Source organism: Squalius cephalus (genome assembly GCF_949319135.1).
Source record: "Squalius cephalus genome assembly, chromosome: 7".
NCBI lineage: Eukaryota > Metazoa > Chordata > Actinopteri > Cypriniformes > Leuciscidae > Squalius > Squalius cephalus.
In genome coordinates, this window is record NC_137128.1 from 25,530,695 (window position 1) to 25,550,312 (window position 19,618).

Consider the following 19,618-nt stretch of genomic DNA (forward strand, 5'->3'; position numbering starts at 1 on the left):
CTGGGTTAGGGTCCCATAACCTACACTGCATGGTCATAATAAATTATAAACCTTTTATGGTATTTCACATGCTTTGTCCAAGGACTTCTAAAATTTTTGTTGTTATTTAGTTTTTTATGATAGATTTGATTCTCCATTAATAACCAGGCAAACTATTAATTGACTTTGTAAATGTGACTGCTTTTTATATATTATTATTATTATTATTATTATTTTATTAATGCATAAAGATAGAGTGATTGCCTTCAGAAAACAGATCAGTTATAGTTTCTGAAATCTTTTTCTCCACTGTAATTAGGAGAAACAGTCTCAATTGACAGGAAATCTCAAGAAATATATAGGCTAATCAATGAAGATGAGTTATTAGCAACAACCAAAGCTGCTTTTACAGAATTAAAATAGAAAGCTGACAAGCTTATACTCGCTTCAGACCTCAGCACATAGTCTATTAAGCAGCTCTGTGCACAGGCATAAATAAGATTGAGCTATTCCATATTCTACTTATGCTCTTAAAATTCAAGATACGCATTCTTTGAAACATTGTGCGCTGGGTCATGTTGCAAAACTGCACAACGTAAAAAAGGCTATTTTAAGGGGGGAACTATAGCTACATGATATTATTTCATGATCTATATATCGATCGATCTATCTCTATCTTTTTCTCTCGCTTTCATTTGTTTGGGAACAAGGTTATCAAAGCTTGAGAGAAACACAGAAAACAATGCCGTCTCTGACAGAGCATAATGTTTTTTGCAGAAAATGAGTAGCCCATGTTTCCTCAGACAAATGGAAATGAAGGAGGTGCAGGTGGTCCTATTTCTTGTCAATTACATTCGAGAAATTGGTAATATTCATCATTTATCACTGATGATTATGATGATGATGGTGAGGTTGATGATGATAGAGATACACAGTGCTGCTGTTGGTATAATGTTTTTGGCAATGAATGCACCAAAGCAGAATGTATTATTACAGTGGCCTTTCTGCATCAAAAGCCACAGTAAAAGAAAGTCTGCTTTGGTTCTGTTTGGATACAGGCCGTTGAACGTTGAATGCTAGTGCACACAACAGCTTGCTTTTTTGTGGTCAAAGTCGTGTCAGCATTTTTTTCAAAGGCTGTTAATCTCTGAACAATGTGTGACTGGCAGCCAAAAAAAAAAAAACAAAAAAAAAAACATTATGGCTTCATGACATTCTCAGCCATAAAATCTAACTTTATTCTTTTATTATTAAAAAGATGGGCTACAATAGTCTAACATATGTGTCCAAGAGCTAAAAGTTGAGTTTAACAGTTCACACTTTCACAACAGCACATAAAGGCATGCATGTATGAATCTCAAAAAGTTCTGTTGTACAGTGAGGTAGCTTGATAAATGTGGCAGACAATTTCAGAGCTGAAGAAATTTGAGAAATCATTAACATTTAAGCTATGCTGACATTTTGTTAAAGAACAATATGGTGCCCACATCGGGTGAATAAATGTACAATGAGGTTTCTATTCCATTAACCTTTGAGTATCAGCTGGCATTTGAAGCATTGTGTTGGCAGACTAGCACTCAGCTATCACATCACGAGAGAGCTCGTAAATAGACTTATTTCAATTGGATGACACAGTGTTAATTTATCAAATGTGGAACAAGAGGTGAACAAAGGAGAACGACTAGGATATTAGTTGAAGAATTTGTTCAGTTTTGCTCCCCATACACTGCCAAACTATTTGTGGATGAGGCTTTCTTTTGGGAAGGGTGTTTGGTTGGAGGTTGAGTCTATGGGGAAGTTCCATTTTAGTCAATATGTTAGTTCAACGGATGTACACACAGAACCAAAAATCAATAGGATTTCAAATGTGAAACATCTGATAGCTACAAATATTATCACCAGTGTTAAACCAACTTCCTCACAGCTGAAGTTCATCAGAATTCAGTGAATCAGGTCATTTATAAAGTGCGTGTTCATTAACTCTGAATTAATTTCAAAAACGCGTGCCAGCCAGAGTTTGGGTTTGACTTGTGGTTGAACAAAATTTCTGATTATTTTTTATAATTGCAAAACCCAGTCTGTTCAGAGGTAGGTGTGTGTGTGTGTGTGTGTGTGTGTGTGTGTGTGTGTGTGTGTGTGTGTGTGTGTGTGTGTGTGTGTGTGTTCCTAATTGTATGAGCAATAGTTACTCTGATTGCCTATTGTTTTGTCTCTTGTGTATTTGAAAGAGCATGAGCATGTGCCAGTGCTGGATACTTGGAATCATAACTTTACCTCAGAAACAGGCATCTCCTGAATGTTAACTTCCCATCCCCCACCATATTACCTATTAAGTACATTCAAACAACCCCCTTGCACACACACCCTTCCCCCATAAAAAATGTAAAACCTCCCCCATGCACTGTGCAGTTTGATTTGTGTGAATATGTATACAGTCACAAATCTATATCTAGCACACACTGCACACACACCCGGTGGATTAGTGCAGTTTTTAGTTACGTTTACTTGATCGAATCCTTAAAAATGTCTTTCATTGTAACCTGAAGTATTCAAGTTGATTCAGTCATATAAATAATATTGTTGGCTCAAATAAACCCAGTTACTTTAAATGTTACCGCATGAAGCACATTTTTTAGGTTTCCTTACAAAACATTTTTACAATGTACCTGCTGTCTTAAACTATAATAACTTCAAGATACAGCCAGATAATCCTTCAAAAGCACATAGATGATTTATTTCTTTAATAAATCATAAACATTTGCACATTGTGCATATCTATTCGATTTCAAGAAACTTGATTTTCAGCAAATGCTTTTTGACATCTTTTTAAATTGTCTGTGAGATGCATGTGAAGGTATTGGTGCCCATAGAGAGAAAGAAACAAAAATAAAACTAAAATCAAATTGCTAAAAGTAAATTTAGGTATCACAATAATGTACAGTAAGGAATTTTTATTCATTTTAAGATTATCTAAATATTACATTTAACAGTGTTATTAAATTATTAGTGTTTTCAAAGATCAACTGTAATTGAACATAATTTATGCATATTTCCAACATATAGACCTGATGTAGCCCCGCCCCTTTTCAGCATGAAGGGAAGATCTTACAGATTTATAAAGGAAGCGCTTGTTTTAAAATCTACTGACATTTGTTATGAAATCTGCTTCAAACATTACAGTGCTCATGATAACTTGATAATTACACACAATTTAATTTAGTTCATTTAGTTTAGTTGGGTCAACACAATTTGGTAGGTTTAGGACAAATTAATTTACTCTAGTTAGTATGTTAACCTTAACTTTATAACATTAGTATAACTAATTTTGTTCACGTTAGTGTAATTTTTTTATTATTTTTTATTATTTACTGAGATTTAATGTTCTTGTGTTCAATCAAGCAATGACATTCATTATTATTCTCTTAAGTATTTTAAGATCAAATATGATCATATACTAATGTCAGTATAGACAATGGCTCAGATCATTGAGTGCCCACAACCTCAGCACAGGCAACACTCTTCTGCATAATGGATGGTAACCACAAAATTCAAAAAGAATTCAGAAACTCCTCTAAATATCCAACATAACTGAACATTAAACACTAACATAAATTACCAACATCTTTTTCCTTACTGAAAAACACATAAAATATCACTTAATTGCTAAACTTACTCCCCAGTCCCTAGCAAAGCATGCTGGGAAATACAGATCAACTGCTCAGTTAGTTATGTCAACAAAAAAATGACTCATTAACACACATGAATTAAGTAAAGTTCAGTTTTAAATATATTAGTTAACACAATTAAAGTAAGTTGTGGCAATAAAACTTAACTTTAGCTCATTTCAATCAAATTATTGATCGAGTGTATATAGACAATATTCAGATTGGCTGCCAATATGTATTAATGTATTTCAAAGTTTTACCCTTAATCCCCCTTATATTGAATATTTGATTAGATTCATGCTTTCCACAGACTTTTAAAGTGAGCATAAGCATTGCGTATGAATTCTTACAGAGTCTTTGAGCAGAATTAGCAAGATAAGCATTTTAGCACCATGAAATCACAGAATGCCCACTTGCTGCCGCAGAGACATTATGTAGGGTCATGCTTTCACACTGACAGCGTCTTAATCCAGTGAAACATTGTATGCATCTCACCTGCAGGCTGTGGGTGAGGTATCATCACTGCATCAGGCTGAATACATCATATCATACATTCAAATTTATTCTCTCCTTCCTTTTTCTTCTGTTTCACCCTCTTCCTATTTTTGATGAGCTCTGTTACATCAAAAAAATGTATCTAACACCAAATGTAATCATCTCCCACTGCTCAACCACCCACACATAAACACACACTTTCTCACACACACACACACACACACACACACGCACACACACACACGCACGCACACACACACACGCGCGGTGATCTGTCTGTCTTTCAATAGATGAATGTCAAGTAGTGTACATTGAATACATTTGCACTTTCATTGCTCAGGGGCCATTCTGCATTCAGGGTTTCTTCCATTTTCCTTTTCCATAAATCTCATCATTTAATGCATTTGTTGCCAGTACATTTTCTCGTAAATTCATGGACGCATTTACATCATATTGGTCTAAGCTTGATTTGGTCCATTTCCTGAAAACTTTCGTTAACTTGCTGAATATCCTGTTAGTGCTACATCAATTCTCTCATTCAGACCTGCTAAATGCATATAAGCCTTGCATTGTGTTTGAGGCCGTGGGAGAAATTCCTGACAAAATGATGTATTATTTTTGTAATGATTCATTTTTGTTTCCAACCCATGACATCAACATCAGTGCGTCACTTGTGTGTTTTTTCGAGCACTACGTATATGTGTTGGAGTGTGCGTTTGTATGTGTAGTGTGTGTCAGATAAAAACTGATTGTGCCAGAAATGACAGCCTGTCCAGTTCTCTGTTGATATCAACCCTTTCAGACTCCCCTGCTTCTGATTTTCACATCCGTCACCAAGACAACCAGATTATTTTGAATCTATCAGATCAAATTCAATTTTGCTTTTGATTTTGGATCGGGAAGTCTCTTGCCTGTCACATAGTGTAGACTGGAGATACTGCCTGAAGACTTAAGAATTTGACAAGGCTGCTATTTTACACTAGAGTGGGAAGTTCATTTCTGGGGTCCTCTTGTTTTTCCAAAACCTGAGGCCTGGAACACATACACAGAGTTAATGGGTTTCTAAAATAATTCAAAACAGCAGGAAGGAAGCGGAATGTGAAGAGTTTGACTTCAGCTCTTTAATATGCCATATGTTTGTAATATTTTCTCGGTCATACATTTATTTTCGTGATTATTGCTAGGTTCCACTGCATTTCTCTTGCTGTGTTCCACTTCATATTAATAGATGTTGCTCAGATATCACTTTAAAGCTCATGAGCCTTATTTGGTTGACATACCGTTATGTCATTGTCAATTTTTGGTGACTGACTTAGGTGTGCGCAGCCGTCTACACAAACTACATTGTGTGTAAGTGAGAGGGTGTGTGTACATGTCTGTTTATGGGCCTGCTAATAACCTGTGTATTTTTGTGTGCGTATATATTATATAGGCTATATATATATATATATATATATATGAGGAAAATAAGTATTTGAACACTCTGCTATTTTGCAAGTTCTCCCACTTGGAAATCATGGAGGGGTCTGAAATTGTCATCATGCATGTCCACTGTGAGAGACATAATCTAAAAAAAAAATCCAGAAATCACAATATATGATTTTTTAACTATTTATTTGTATGATACAGCTGCAAATAAGTATTTGAACACCTGTCTATCAGCTAGAATTCTGACCCTCAAAGACCTGTTAGTCTGCCTTTAAAATGTCCACCTCCACTCCATTTATTATCCTAAATTAGATGCACCTGTTTGAGGTCGTTAGCTGCATAAAGACACCTGTCCACCCCATACAATCAGTAAGAATCCAACTACTAACATGGCCAAGACCAAAGAGCTGTCCAAAGACACTAGAGACAAAATTGTACACCTCCACAAGGCTGGAACGGGGAAATTGCCAAGCAGCTTGGTGAAAAAAGGTCCACTGTTGGAGCAATCATTAGAAAATGGAAGAAGCTAAACATGACTGTCAATCTCCCTCGGACTGGGGCTCCATGCAAGATCTCACCTCGTGGGGTCTCAATGATCCTAAGAAAGGTGAGAAATTAGCCCAGAACTACACGGGAGGAGCTGGTCAATGACCTGAAAAGAGCTGGGACCACCGTTTCCAAGGTTACTGTTGGTAATACACTAAGACGTCATGGTTTGAAATCATGCATGGCACAGAAGGTTCCCCTGCTTAAACCAGCACATGTCAGGGCCCGTCTTAAGTTTGCCAATGACCATTTGGATGATCCAGAGGAGTCATGGGAGAAAGTCATGTGGTCAGATGAGACCAAAATAGAACTTTTTGGTCATAATTCCACTAAACGTGTTTGGAGGAAGAAGAATGATGAGTACCATCCCAAGAACACCATCCCTACTGTGAAGCATGGGGGTGGTAGCATCATGCTTTGGGGGTGTTTTTCTGCACATGGGACAGGGCGACTGCACTGTATTAAGGAGAGAATGACCGAGGCCATGTATTGCGAGATTTTGGGGAACAACCTCCTTCCCTCAGTTAGAGCATTGAAGATGGGTCGAGGCTGGGTCTTCCAACATGACAATGACCTGAAGCACACAGCCAGGATAACCAAGGAGTGGCTCTGTAAGAAGCATATCAAGGTTCTGGCGTGGCCTAGCCAGTCTCCAGACCTAAACCCAATAGAGAATCTTTGGAAGGAGCTCAAACTCCGTGTTTCTCAGCGACAGCCCAGAAACCTGACTGATCTAGAGAAGATCTGTGTGGAGGAGTGGGCCAAAATCCCTCCTGCAGTGTGTGCAAACCTGGTGAAAAACTACAGGAAACGTTTGACCTCTGTAATTGCAAACAAAGGCTACTGTACCAAATATTAACATTGATTTTCTCAGGTGTTCAAATACTTATTTGCAGCTGTATCATACAAATAAATAGTTAAAAAATCATACATTGTGATCATACATCTCACAGTGGACATGCACCTACGATGACAATTTCAGACCCCTCCATGATTTCTAAGTGGGAGAACTTGCAAAATAGCAGGGTGTTCAAATACTTATTTTCCTCACTGTATATATATATATATATATATATATATATATATATATATATATATATATATATATATATATATATATACATACAACTTATCTTTGTTCCACATCTCATCACTGTTTCAGAAAAACAATAATATAATACATTTTGATATGGCAGCAAATATATAATATAGTATAATTTAATATAATATAATATCCTCCAGGGAACTAGGAATAGACTTCTGTCCAGTGTAGTGGACATTATATTTTAGTGACAGTTTTAAGTCTGGATGAGCACATTCAGGGATTTTCACAGATTCCAAATATTTGGAGGTTTCAACATGACAACTGCCTCTCCTTGGTCTTTAAAAATGTCTGACATTAATTTAGTGATCAAATTTAGCATGCTTATGGAAATATAATAATATCTTGTAATTATCACTTAAATCTGACAAATTTTATAATTGTTTGTCATAAATCAACATCTCACTAAAATGTTATGGGGTTTCTAATCAAAATATGACTTTCTGTTACAAAACAGGGCATTGATTTCATACATGTCCACTGTAAAGGACATCAGGACTTAAAGCATGTTTATCAGGCATTTTGGGAGACACAACGAAATTATATATCAATATTCCTATGAAATATATATTATTATGAAAATGTTGCCAATTATTACTCCCATTTATACACTTCTTTTTCATTACATGTTGCCCTAAGAACATGTTAATATGCAAATTAGATACAATGTATTAAATGGCACTACCCATTTATGGTCATTTTACCCACATATTGCATAAAATAAAATGGTATATCAATTCATTCTATTATATATTTCATAACATAGTTGAGAATCATCTTTACACAAAGTTTGGTTAAAAAAAATCTTGAAACCTAAAAATTGTTTGGTTAATGAAAAAAAAACCCTATTTTTTTGCCTGTCATTTAATCTCTTTTTATTTTTTAAACAACTGAGTCCTGTGTCCACTAAAGAGGACATAGCATAACACATAAATAAAATATCATTATTTAAAAAAAAATTATTTTCCATTTGTTTCTTATCCTCTAAACAATGTAATGACATAAAAAAAAAAAAAAAACTAAATTAACATAACTTTTTTTGGTTCTCAGGAGAATTAATAATATAATATAATATAATATAATATAAAATAATATAATATAATATAATATAATATAATATAATATAATATAATATAATATAATATAATATAATATAATATAAGTTTTATATTATATTATATTATCATTATCATATATTATAAAACCAGGACATATTACACTAAAAATGACACATTATTATTATAAACACTGTTATATAGAGGCTTGTGTTCTTTACATATAGCAACATTATGAATAGCTGCAGCTTCAGACATTCAGACCGGAACCCAGCAGAGCACCCTATGTTTCTAACTAGAGCTGAAGTTCGTCATTGGTTCATTAGTTCTTATTAGGGAGAGCGCATTATCAGCCATCGCTCTCTCTGGTAGGTCCTTATTCATATGTGTTCGTAAAAGCCCTGAATATGTCGACATAACTAAGCTAATTTGGTATTCTTGATGTGATTTATCCTTTATTCTAAAGATATCTCGCAATGAAAAGACAATGAAAGTATGCATGAGAAGTGGGTTTTTGCTAGTATTGATGTATTATAGCCTGGGTTTGAGTTATACAGTTAGGGGGAGGGGAGGGGGAGCGTGGCCTCATCAGCAGTTTGTTCCACTGGGTTTCATTCCATTCTCTACAGACTGATTTGACCCCATTGTTACACTCACACACATACACACACAATAAAATGAGCATAACACACACAAACCCACACTTACACCACAAACATCAGACCACACCTCATATAGTCATGCATGTACAAACACGCACATACACACACATGTGCGTGCACGCACACACACACACACGCACAATGAAATTATTGTACTACACACATGTAGACACACAAATAAATGAACATGGTACACACCACACACACATACTCACTCAACGCATGAGCGCTCTAACACAATGACACAATGAGATTGATTCAGCCTCTTAAAGCGGGCACATCATCATTAAATTAAATAATGTCACAGGGACTCATGGAAAATAGATTCTCTCTGGCATCCTCTCTTCATCATTCACAGTCTCAAACCAAATACATTCCAGTCCACTCGGTGTGCTCCTCCTCATCTTCAACTGGAAAACCTTCACAGTGGAGCACAAAATTCAGTGTAATGTGAAGTCAAATTCAGAAAGAGGTCATTCAATAAAATGGCCCTGTTCCTCTTTGATAAAATAGATTTTTTTGTAAGATTTCAAACATTCTATGAGACAAAACTATGTGTTTAAGTGTTTCTCAATTGCACTGTGCTATCTCATGCTAAGTTTGCACATTTTAATATAAGAGCCTTCAGAAAGGTTATCGGGTTGATGGTACGAGGGTTGACAGTTTTAAAGTTTAATTTGACATTACAAGCCTCATAGTACACGGTGCTCCAAATAATTTAATGTCAACATTTTTACCAGAATATATTTTTTAATTATCACTTGTTTACATGAAATTATGTTAACAGGGTTGACATTTTAAGATTACCCCTAATGACAAATGTAAAAAAGCAAAAGATAAAGTGATAAGTGATTTATTGAATACCTTATCACTTTAAAAGGGAGAAAATATGATGGTATCACTTATAAACACTTGACGCACAACCTCCTTTTTCTTTTTTACTAATATATGTTTTCAACTTATTAATCTTTTGACTATTGTCTACATTCATTCTTAATAGTTAATGGTAAATGAACTCGGCTTGCTGTCCTCGAAGGAGGTTCGAACCCGTGGCTTGGCTCGAGCTCTGAGCTAAACCCCCGTATAACAGAACTGCACAGAGGAAGAATAAGAGAAATAGAGGAGGAGACGGGGAGGAGGGGGGATGTCGGAAGAATGGCAGTGACTGCTGCTTACATACGCTCGTAATGATGATTGACAGGACTGAATGTTTCGGCTCCTCCCTACCGTTTGAAACTTCACATAATCTAAATACCATGAATCGATAAGACAGGTATAAGTCCATCAAAGTATAGTAATTCCAAGCACAATGTACAGAAATCCATGTAAGACGGTTGAGAAACAGCAAATAGTAAGCAAATGAGAGTAAAATATACTTAGAACAAGGGAAATCTTGAAGATACACACATGCAAGATTTCACAAATAACAAGAAGGTAACTAATTAAACATAACAAGGAACATCTGTAACCAATACCTGAAACCATCATACCGTAAAGCTCATGCAGGCTATAATGACCTCTGAAGTCAAAACTAGAGAATCTTCTGAATTTACCCCAGAGCCGGCTCCAGAAGCCAATCTCTCGCCATAACAAGACCTGGCTCTAGGCCAAAGACAATATGGGTGGTCACGATGGATGCCGTTAAAAGAGTCTAGAATGTCTGAGCCACATGATCTTTACTACTATGTTCAGCTTGATGTGAATTGTTCTTGTGGATTGATAGAAATCTAGGGTCATGGATCCAGCGAACAATGTGGATGGACAGTCCATCCATTCAAAATTCATTGCCAATAAAAAGTCCAATGTCACTGGAAGTTAGAGTGCGCAGGTCCGGTGGGAAACAAAATTGTGTTTACCAGGATGCTACAGTGAACCTAACAGGAAGACCTTGACACTGGATTTGTTTTCAGAGTTCAAAGAGTTTTGTCTCCAAGGCATTTATTATTTGACATATCCTTGACTCCATGATGCCATACAATGTACAGAACACAATTAAGGCAACAAAGTCGAGAAAGAGATGTAATGTAGAATGTAAATACAGAAATATGCAATTATGCTTAAAATAATAAAAGGCTCACTGATTCAGTGATAAGACAAACAGCATGAAGACTATTAAAGCATAACAAGAAACAGGTGTGGCCATTACCAGAAATAATGACAATATAACCAGTTTCAATTTAAGTGAGCATGCTATCGCTTGCACATGCATGCTTTTTTCCACCCACCAAAAATATGTATATAATTATAAAGTAAAAAAAATCATATATTTAATTCAAGCACATAAAATCACACTTTAACAGACTAGCTACTTTATTCTTAGTGGCTTCAATGTCTTGGTGTTAAAACATTTACTTAGTTAAACTCTGAACCATGACTCATATAGTCATACTGCACATGTAGTCAGACTCTTTGAGTGTCTCTCAAATCCATTTTAGAAATGCTTATTATTTTCCAATGCATGTCTCAAACCTTTTTTTTTTTTTTTTTTGTTGTTGTTGCAATTTTGTCATGAATGTTTAAAGAACTCAGCTTCATCATTCCCTCCATATGTGCTGAAAAAAACGATTGCCTCATGTCTGTGGAATGCACAAATGTGCTCTATGGCTTCATCGACAATGCAAAGAAAATATGCCATGGAAATTACATCAACAGAAGCACTGCATTTTCTGCATTGCATATAAATATACATACAGAACACAATACGTACAAAACACATAGGTGTTGTTTTGCTCAAGTAGCACTAGAAACAGTAGAATCTCATTCTGATCTCCTCTACAAAAGACACATTTGCATAAGAAAACCATCTCGCGACTTTTATCTGTGCACCATTAAAACGTTACTGCTGCTGTATGTAACTCATTGCTTCACTCGAAAATAGAAATTCTGTCATTATTTACATGCATTTATATGCCATTGGCTCTCACATGTCACATGACCAATTGTGACACCAAGCTTGACTGTATCTTTTTAAATGAACAAAAGAGCTATTTTCAATGAATAACAACTTCAGTTTCTTGCTGTTCCTCACACACACACAAAAACAAATCTATAATTTGGTTTAAGAAGATTTGGAATGTGCCATATGGACTACTTTATGGTGCCTGTTAGGTTTTTTAATTGCCGTGGATTGGTGTAACATATGCTCAGTTCTCACATTCGTCTTGCATTATGCACTAGATATGAAATTCATGCCCAAGCCAAACTGAATACATTCTGTGATAAAGGTCTTTTTACTTTTGCTCCATGCGAAGTGAGTCTTGCTCCTAAAACCAAGACAATATACAATAATGTTAGTATAATACTGGCACAATAACTGAAAGAACCATCTGTTCTTTTCTATCTCAGCTCCCACACTTCACACAACAAATACATATCTAATTATTGTACGACTTACAAAGTTACAGCGGCACACTTACAAATAACTAATTCTAGCACGTATTCACTATGTAACCCTATTTCAAGTTGATCAGATTTTCATTATGTAGAGAAATAGAGTTTTATTTGTGAAGAATAGCCGGCTGCTGAATTATTGTCAGAGTAATTGGGTGTCACACTTTTAACATCGTTCATGAACAAATAGTGGCAACTCATTCTGTGACTGTTATTTTCGTTTCTGCCCAAAAGCCCTATCTCACTGACATTTATGTGTGACCTGAATGCTAATAGACAGCAAAATTGTTTACCCAGGATGCAACTGGAAAATGTATTTGAGAAAGATGAATCCATTGATGTTTGTTTTATACCCAAAGAGTATGTAAACAGAAAATGTGGCATGTTATTAAGCAGGAGAACTTGGTTATTTCCTTTGCAACAACATCTCATAAACTATTCTGACAGACTAATAAACTATATGAAGCTGCAGTGGAGAAGAAGAAAAAAAAAAACACAGGCTTTGAATCTTACAGCCATACAAAGGGGAAAACGCAAAAGAAAACATCAATCATGGGGATTATTATTTCAGTTGCCATGGAAACATCCCTCCAAACCCAATATCTCCATGTCTCTGCTGCTTATTATCATCTGGTTTGATTGTACATCATTGAAACTATAGTGATTACACTCTCAGGATGAAAAAATGCACGCTGTCATGGCAACATAGTACAATGTTCTTAATCATTTCACCTCCTCAATCTGAAATGTAATAGGCTGTCAGCCATAATGGCTTGTGAAGGATGCTTCTGTGAAATGGTTATCTTCTTAACTATCTTGCAAAATTATTCCTCCTGTCCTGGAGACAGCAAAGACACTACAGGGCAGCTTTTATATCTGCAGTATATCTCCTGACTATTCATTTTATTACTAATAGTTCTTTATGTCTCATGTGTTGCAAACTCACTGCTTCACCCCAGTTTGTAGGCTACTAGTATAGTTTCACTACTAACTAAACCATATTTACATACTGTTTACATACATTTACATTTTACACAAATAAATTACACAATAGCACATTTTAAAATGTGTAACACTCTTTTAACACTCATTTGATTTGTTTACACTCAAATCAAATAATAAAAAACAAAATAAGAAAGGAAATCCACACCAAGTCCAATCCAAGATGACTTCCATATCAGCCAGCACAACATACACAAAGAACATACAGAATGCAGGCTACATTATTTAAGCAATAAGAAATAGCAGTGCTATATCGAATATTCAAATGCAAAGAGTGTTGCTAGGCATATCATAAAAATATTATTGAATTTAAGATTAAGTCATTTTAATACACTTCAAGGTTCCAAAAGGGGATTTCCGCAACAATGCCACGAAGAACCATTTTGGGTTCCCCAAAGACCCTTTAGGCTACAGTTCTTAAATAATTTTTTTCCCAACATTTTAATGGGCCTAATCTAAAGAACCTTTTCCACGATAAAGGACCTTTTATGCAATGGAAAGGTTTAATATTCCCTGCCGGAATTTTCCGTCATTTGTAAGACAAAGCTTCCGCGCCATTGTTTTCACTGTTATACTGTAGGGGGCGCTATTACGTATCCTCGGAAAGAGTACAGAATCTCCCTGTCAAAACACATGGAAAAAAGAAGCAGAAACAAGCGATAAAAGGATTTCTTATGCACGTTGTATTCTTTGAAAAAAAAAAAAAAAAAAAAACGTGAAAATGTTGCTCTTTTATGAAACACAGTAAGTGTTGACTAAAAAAAGAATGCATGAAGCTAGGATAAAACGTTTTGTTTGTTTAAAAGCAGAGGCTGTGATCTTTCTTTTGATGAACTGCATGTTCATATATTCATACAGCCAATCATTCTGGGGGGCATTACATTTTTGCGAAAATGATAAAAAACGCTGTTGGTGGTTGGCAGGCAACTTAAAAAAATTTTTTTTAAAAAATGGTTGCGGGAAAGAGTTGTGAGAGTGTAAGTAAATTCATGTTACTAGATCATTAAAAAATATGAATACATTTTTCATTATAGAATATGTGTAAATTCATTCAAATTTATATAGTGTAAACTAGCCTTAGTGGCACCTTAAAGGGTTAGTTCACCCAAAAATGAAAATTCTGTCAGTAATTACTCACCCTCATGTTGTTCCAACCCTGTAAGACCTTCGTTCATCTTCGGAACACAAATTAAGATATTTTTGATTAAATCTGAGAGCTGGATCACTCCTCCATAGGCTTCTAAGGCATTATAACTTGCTGGCCCAGAAAATGCATTAAAGACATCGTTAATTTAGTCCAAGTGACTACAGTGGCTCAATCTTAAGTTTATAAAGCGACGCGAATACTTTTTGTGCGCAAAAAACCCCAAAAATAATTTCCATTTCCATTTCCTTCTCTCTGGGCCTCGAGTTTTTTCACGTATGTATCTGTGTTGTACGTCACACGTAGGCTCACTATTGGCCGACGCTGGTCATGTGTGTGATGCGTGTGACGTTCAACACAGAAGCGCTGCGCAGTTATACTACGTGAAAAAACTCTAGGCCCAGAGAGAAGGAAACGTCGCTTTATAAACTTAAGATTGAGCCACTGTAGTCACTTGGACTATTTTAACAATGTCTTTAATGCATTTTCTGGGCCAGCAAGTTATAATGCCTTAGAAGCCTATGGAGGAGTGATCCAGCTCTCAGATTTAATCAAAAATATCTTAATTTGTGTTCCGAAGATGAACGAAGGTCTTACGGGGTTGGAACAACATGAGGGTGAGTAATTACTGACAGAATTTTCATTTTTGGGTGAACTAACCCTTTAAGCTAGAAGATTTAGTCCCTGACATTATAGAACGTTATTCTATGGGAGCTGTGCAATGGTAAACAGGCGTTTCATCATAGCTGTTACTATATCATGAATTTTAGCACTGGAACACTGACTCAGAACTCTCTATTTAACAAAAAAACATATAAAGTGGGCAGAAATCAAGTGTAGCAACATTAGTTCTGGCAGGTCATGTCAGTCAAGCTCGCATCAACTAACTCTCAGCTGATCCACGTCTACCTATACAGGTCTATAAATACCAATCACAGGTCCATTCTTTATCTTGTTGCTCTAATTGCCCGCCTCCATCCCTGGCTCTTCCTCTCGTCCAGTCAGGCCTGGGCCTTCTGATATTTCTCTTCGAATCAGACAAATGTTTTTAAAAATGATGCTGCACATTAAATTATTGAACATTAATGATATCTGCAATACATTTATGTTGGTTCTGTTCTGTTTAACCTAAAGGGGGTTATCGCTGCTCTCATCCATGGCTTGCCCAGAACAGAACCATACCGTCAATCCAAACTTTATGCTAATTGTCAATCATTTTTGACGATAGTGGTCTTGACAGAAACCAAGCTTTAACAAATGTCAACACATGCAAGGGGCTGCAGTCATAGTCACTGGTAACAGAACAAATGGACATTAATAGCCAGTATGATGAATTGCAGTCGAGGTCTGCTGAGAACTATTTTCTCATCAATAGGGCAGCTACATGCTCCCACTTTTATTGACCATCTAAACAAACAAACAGGTTCATGTGATGCACTTTGTTTTATTGAGAGGTCGATATATATTTATATTTCTCATAAGAAAAAGAGGCAATTTTACTTGTATAAATTGCCTAGCTTCAGGCTTCTGTATTACTGCAATTGTATTGCATAAATTAGAAAGGAGTATAAGAGAAGAGAAGAGAAGAGAAGAGAAGAGAAGAGAAGAGAAGAGAAGAGAAGAGAAGAGAAGAGAAGAGAAGAGAAGAGAAGAGAAGAGAAGAGAAGAGAAGAGAAGAGAAGAGAAGACATTCTTTTTTTCTATTCATTATGACAGACATAAAGTGCCAACGGCAAGAATGTCCTCATAAGTCAGGAGTTCTGTCTTTAAAATAAAAATGAAATAAACAGAGAGCACCCCCACAATACAGAGCGTTAGCAAGTCATTACTAAGCCACAGAAACACTCAAATTACCATATTACCATTTTGTAGATAGTGTAAAAACAGAAATGTAAGACATTTACAAATCTACAAAACTATATTTTACATCATTAACAGATCTAGTTAGAAATGTTTCCCTCAGGATATGCAACAGCTTTTGTGTTTACTTTGTGACATGCATTTGAAATTAGATTCAATGAGTTCACAAAAACAATTTCTACAGAACAGTCTAAAGAACTACTGCATTAGTGTTGGGGATTTTTAAGTGTTTTTCCCCCTGAAGGTTACATCATTATGCTAGTAGGTGGGAACAAGTGACTCTCATTATGAGTCATTGAATCATTTATTCAACTGATTCTTTCAGGCTGTATCCGAAATCGCATACTTCCGTCATAATACTCTAGTCACATAATTTTAATCGCCTACTATATAGGGAAGTATGCGATTTCGGATACAGTCTCAGACTCATTCAGGACCTTAACATAAGCGTTTGTTGTGATTGTCAGGATTAGCATTTCAGTTTTGATTTTGTGTAACAATTTGGACTTGGACTGGATTAGCTATTGAGGTGGATATGTGAATATGTGCATCACGTAATATATTTATGGGTAATAAAACAGAATCAATGTACTGAATTAGGCAGGCGATGAAATGAACAAAAGTTATTTAAATAAGACTTGTAAGTGTGAATAATTAACATTATGTTTATAAATGAGGAGAATAATTCAGTAATGTTTAGATCAAGTGTTCTGGCCTAATCAAACACACATAAACAAGATAATCATGGTCTTCAGGATTACTAGAAATTTATACGCGAGTTTGATCAATGTTGGAGCTAAACTCTGCAGGAAATTGGACCTCCGGGCCAGAGTTGAGAACCCCTGGTTTAGATGCTTACCTTACACAGCTATTATAGTTGCCATTTTGAGCAGCTTTTTCATCAAATGGCATTAAGGCCTATAATGAATGTGGAGCAGGCTGTCAGAGAATCTGTGTGGCAAAATGAGCTACTGAACTTATGGTAGTCGACAAAGGTCAAAATAAATGAACAGAAGTGAGGTGAAAAAAATATCACACCGCAATCAGAGATTCCAACAGGGACTGGATTACGACCGGAAAAAAACGGTAGGTATTTAGCTCTGAAATTTTTATCAAGGTTATTGAAGGGGGACTATTAAAAACTATATCACACTCAAACTGCTGTGGCAATTTGCAGTACTCGGTTGGTGGCCTCTTGCATGCTTTTTCTTAATGTTGATTTTAATATGTCTTCATTATTAAACATGTTTTCAAACCAAAAAGTTAGTTTTAGCATTTCCACTCTGCCAGTAATATTGGCTGTATTAAAAGGGAAACAACTGACAGGAAGGAAATAAGAATGGTGACTTCATGTGAATATAATATGTTTAAAGAGGAAAAAGAACATCAGCAGCATAATCAATAGCACATGAATGAAGCTTCTCCATAATCCAAATGGCAATCATCCACATTCCCTCTTCAAAACTCGACCACAAAATTGGATTTGAGAAATTCACGAATGGTCGGTTCATTACTTCAACAGGATTTATTTTGGCAATGTATTTTGCTTTTTAATTGATTTCTGTCTTGATGGTGTGTTGTGTATAACCATGAAATGGCTTTTTTCTCTATTTAAATTCTTACGGTAAACATCAATGAGATATTTTCAACTTTCTGAGCTCTTGAAAACGCTACAGGACATGTTTATATTTTCTGTGGGCTCCTGCATGTTTTGCAGTCAAAGGGACCTGGCCTTGATAGTATCTGTCATATTTTTGGCTACTTAATGCTGTTCTCAATTTAGACCAAAATTGGCAACTACCACAGCATGTACTTCACCATCTACATCCAAAAAGGGCCAGATTTGCAATTCGCCATTTACAATTCAGAAATAATGCTACAGTTTTGTGCTTTGATAAGCTTTGCTTTTATTGACTGTAGTTTAACATGCAGGAATAATGTTTATGAAACACTCACAGTATAGTTTATAAATGTTATTCCAGCGCAACCAACTGTTATATTTTAGCTTTATTCTGGATCATCCGCAGCGTTAAAAGACGAGAAAGAGAAGCGGATGAACTGTGAAACTCACCCTCCTCTCAATCTATTCCATCTGTCAGTACCAATGAATTACTTTGAATTTTCATGTTGGCAGCAGTCATGTCATTACAGAGAGCTCTGAATTGTTGAACGCCCTGGGCGAAATTTCATGGCTGTTAAAAGTAGTCTGCGTATTAACCCTCATTTACTGAAGTCACCACTTTCAACTTACACATCTTACTACAGTAAATCTTCAAAGAATTAAGAGTGATATTCCAACGCTGAGATTTCAGAGAGATGGAGAACAATAAAAAGAGAAGGAGCGGAGTGGATCTGTGCATCTAGACGACCTGTTGTCGACAGGCTAATTTCGGTTTCTCATTCCTTCTCTCTTTTTCTCGTTCTTTCCTCTCAGACAACACATTTAGGTATAAAGATTGAGATAGATGTTTCCTGTGCGGGGTGTCGGTGCGCTTGAACCCCAGACGGGGATGTTATTTGAACGATCCACCTTCATCAGTGCATATATATTGTTTGCTGAGTCTTGGGTTAAGATGGGCTCCTCAGTTTGTTGTGTCGTGTTTTTTGGAGAGGAACGGCTGTAATGCAGTCCTTGTCCCTGAAATAGGATACACTGGCTGTACGTGTCAGAGATTTCACATTCACGAATCGGTTTGTTCTTTGATCAATGACGCTAACCTCCCTGTGCAGCCTCCAGGTGTGTTCAAATGAGGTGCATTCCACCCCGGTTCCCTGAATAAAAAAGCAATCCTCCCTGTCACTCTTTTTCATTAGAGTGCATTGTGGCACTAAAAGAGAATATTCTGAGTCTGGTGGAAGATGTAAGGAATAAAGATGACTACATTGCAAAGAGTTGATGTTTTATTAATACGGCCTTCTCGATATGATAAAAATTTCACTTTTTTTCTGTCGAAAAGGAAGGGCCATGTGAAGCTAGAATTTGCATTGATAAATAATTAATTGCATTTAGAGGTAATGAGGATGCATGCTCACTTCTGCCTTTCCTCTTCCTGTACTGTGACTCCTCATACGAAGGGTTAAACCACCAGCTCAATGAACCTGCACATGCTACTGTCAGTCATCGTGCAGATTAGCTCTTTAAGCCAATACGAACACAGCTTAACATTAATGTTGTGAAAGCAGTTTTTAGCAACATCTGTTGGCGATGCCAGTGATGAAGGACGCAACTGCGATGTCTGTAAAGCTGTTTAATGCAGCGACGTTTTGAAACACATCTTACGAAATTGTAT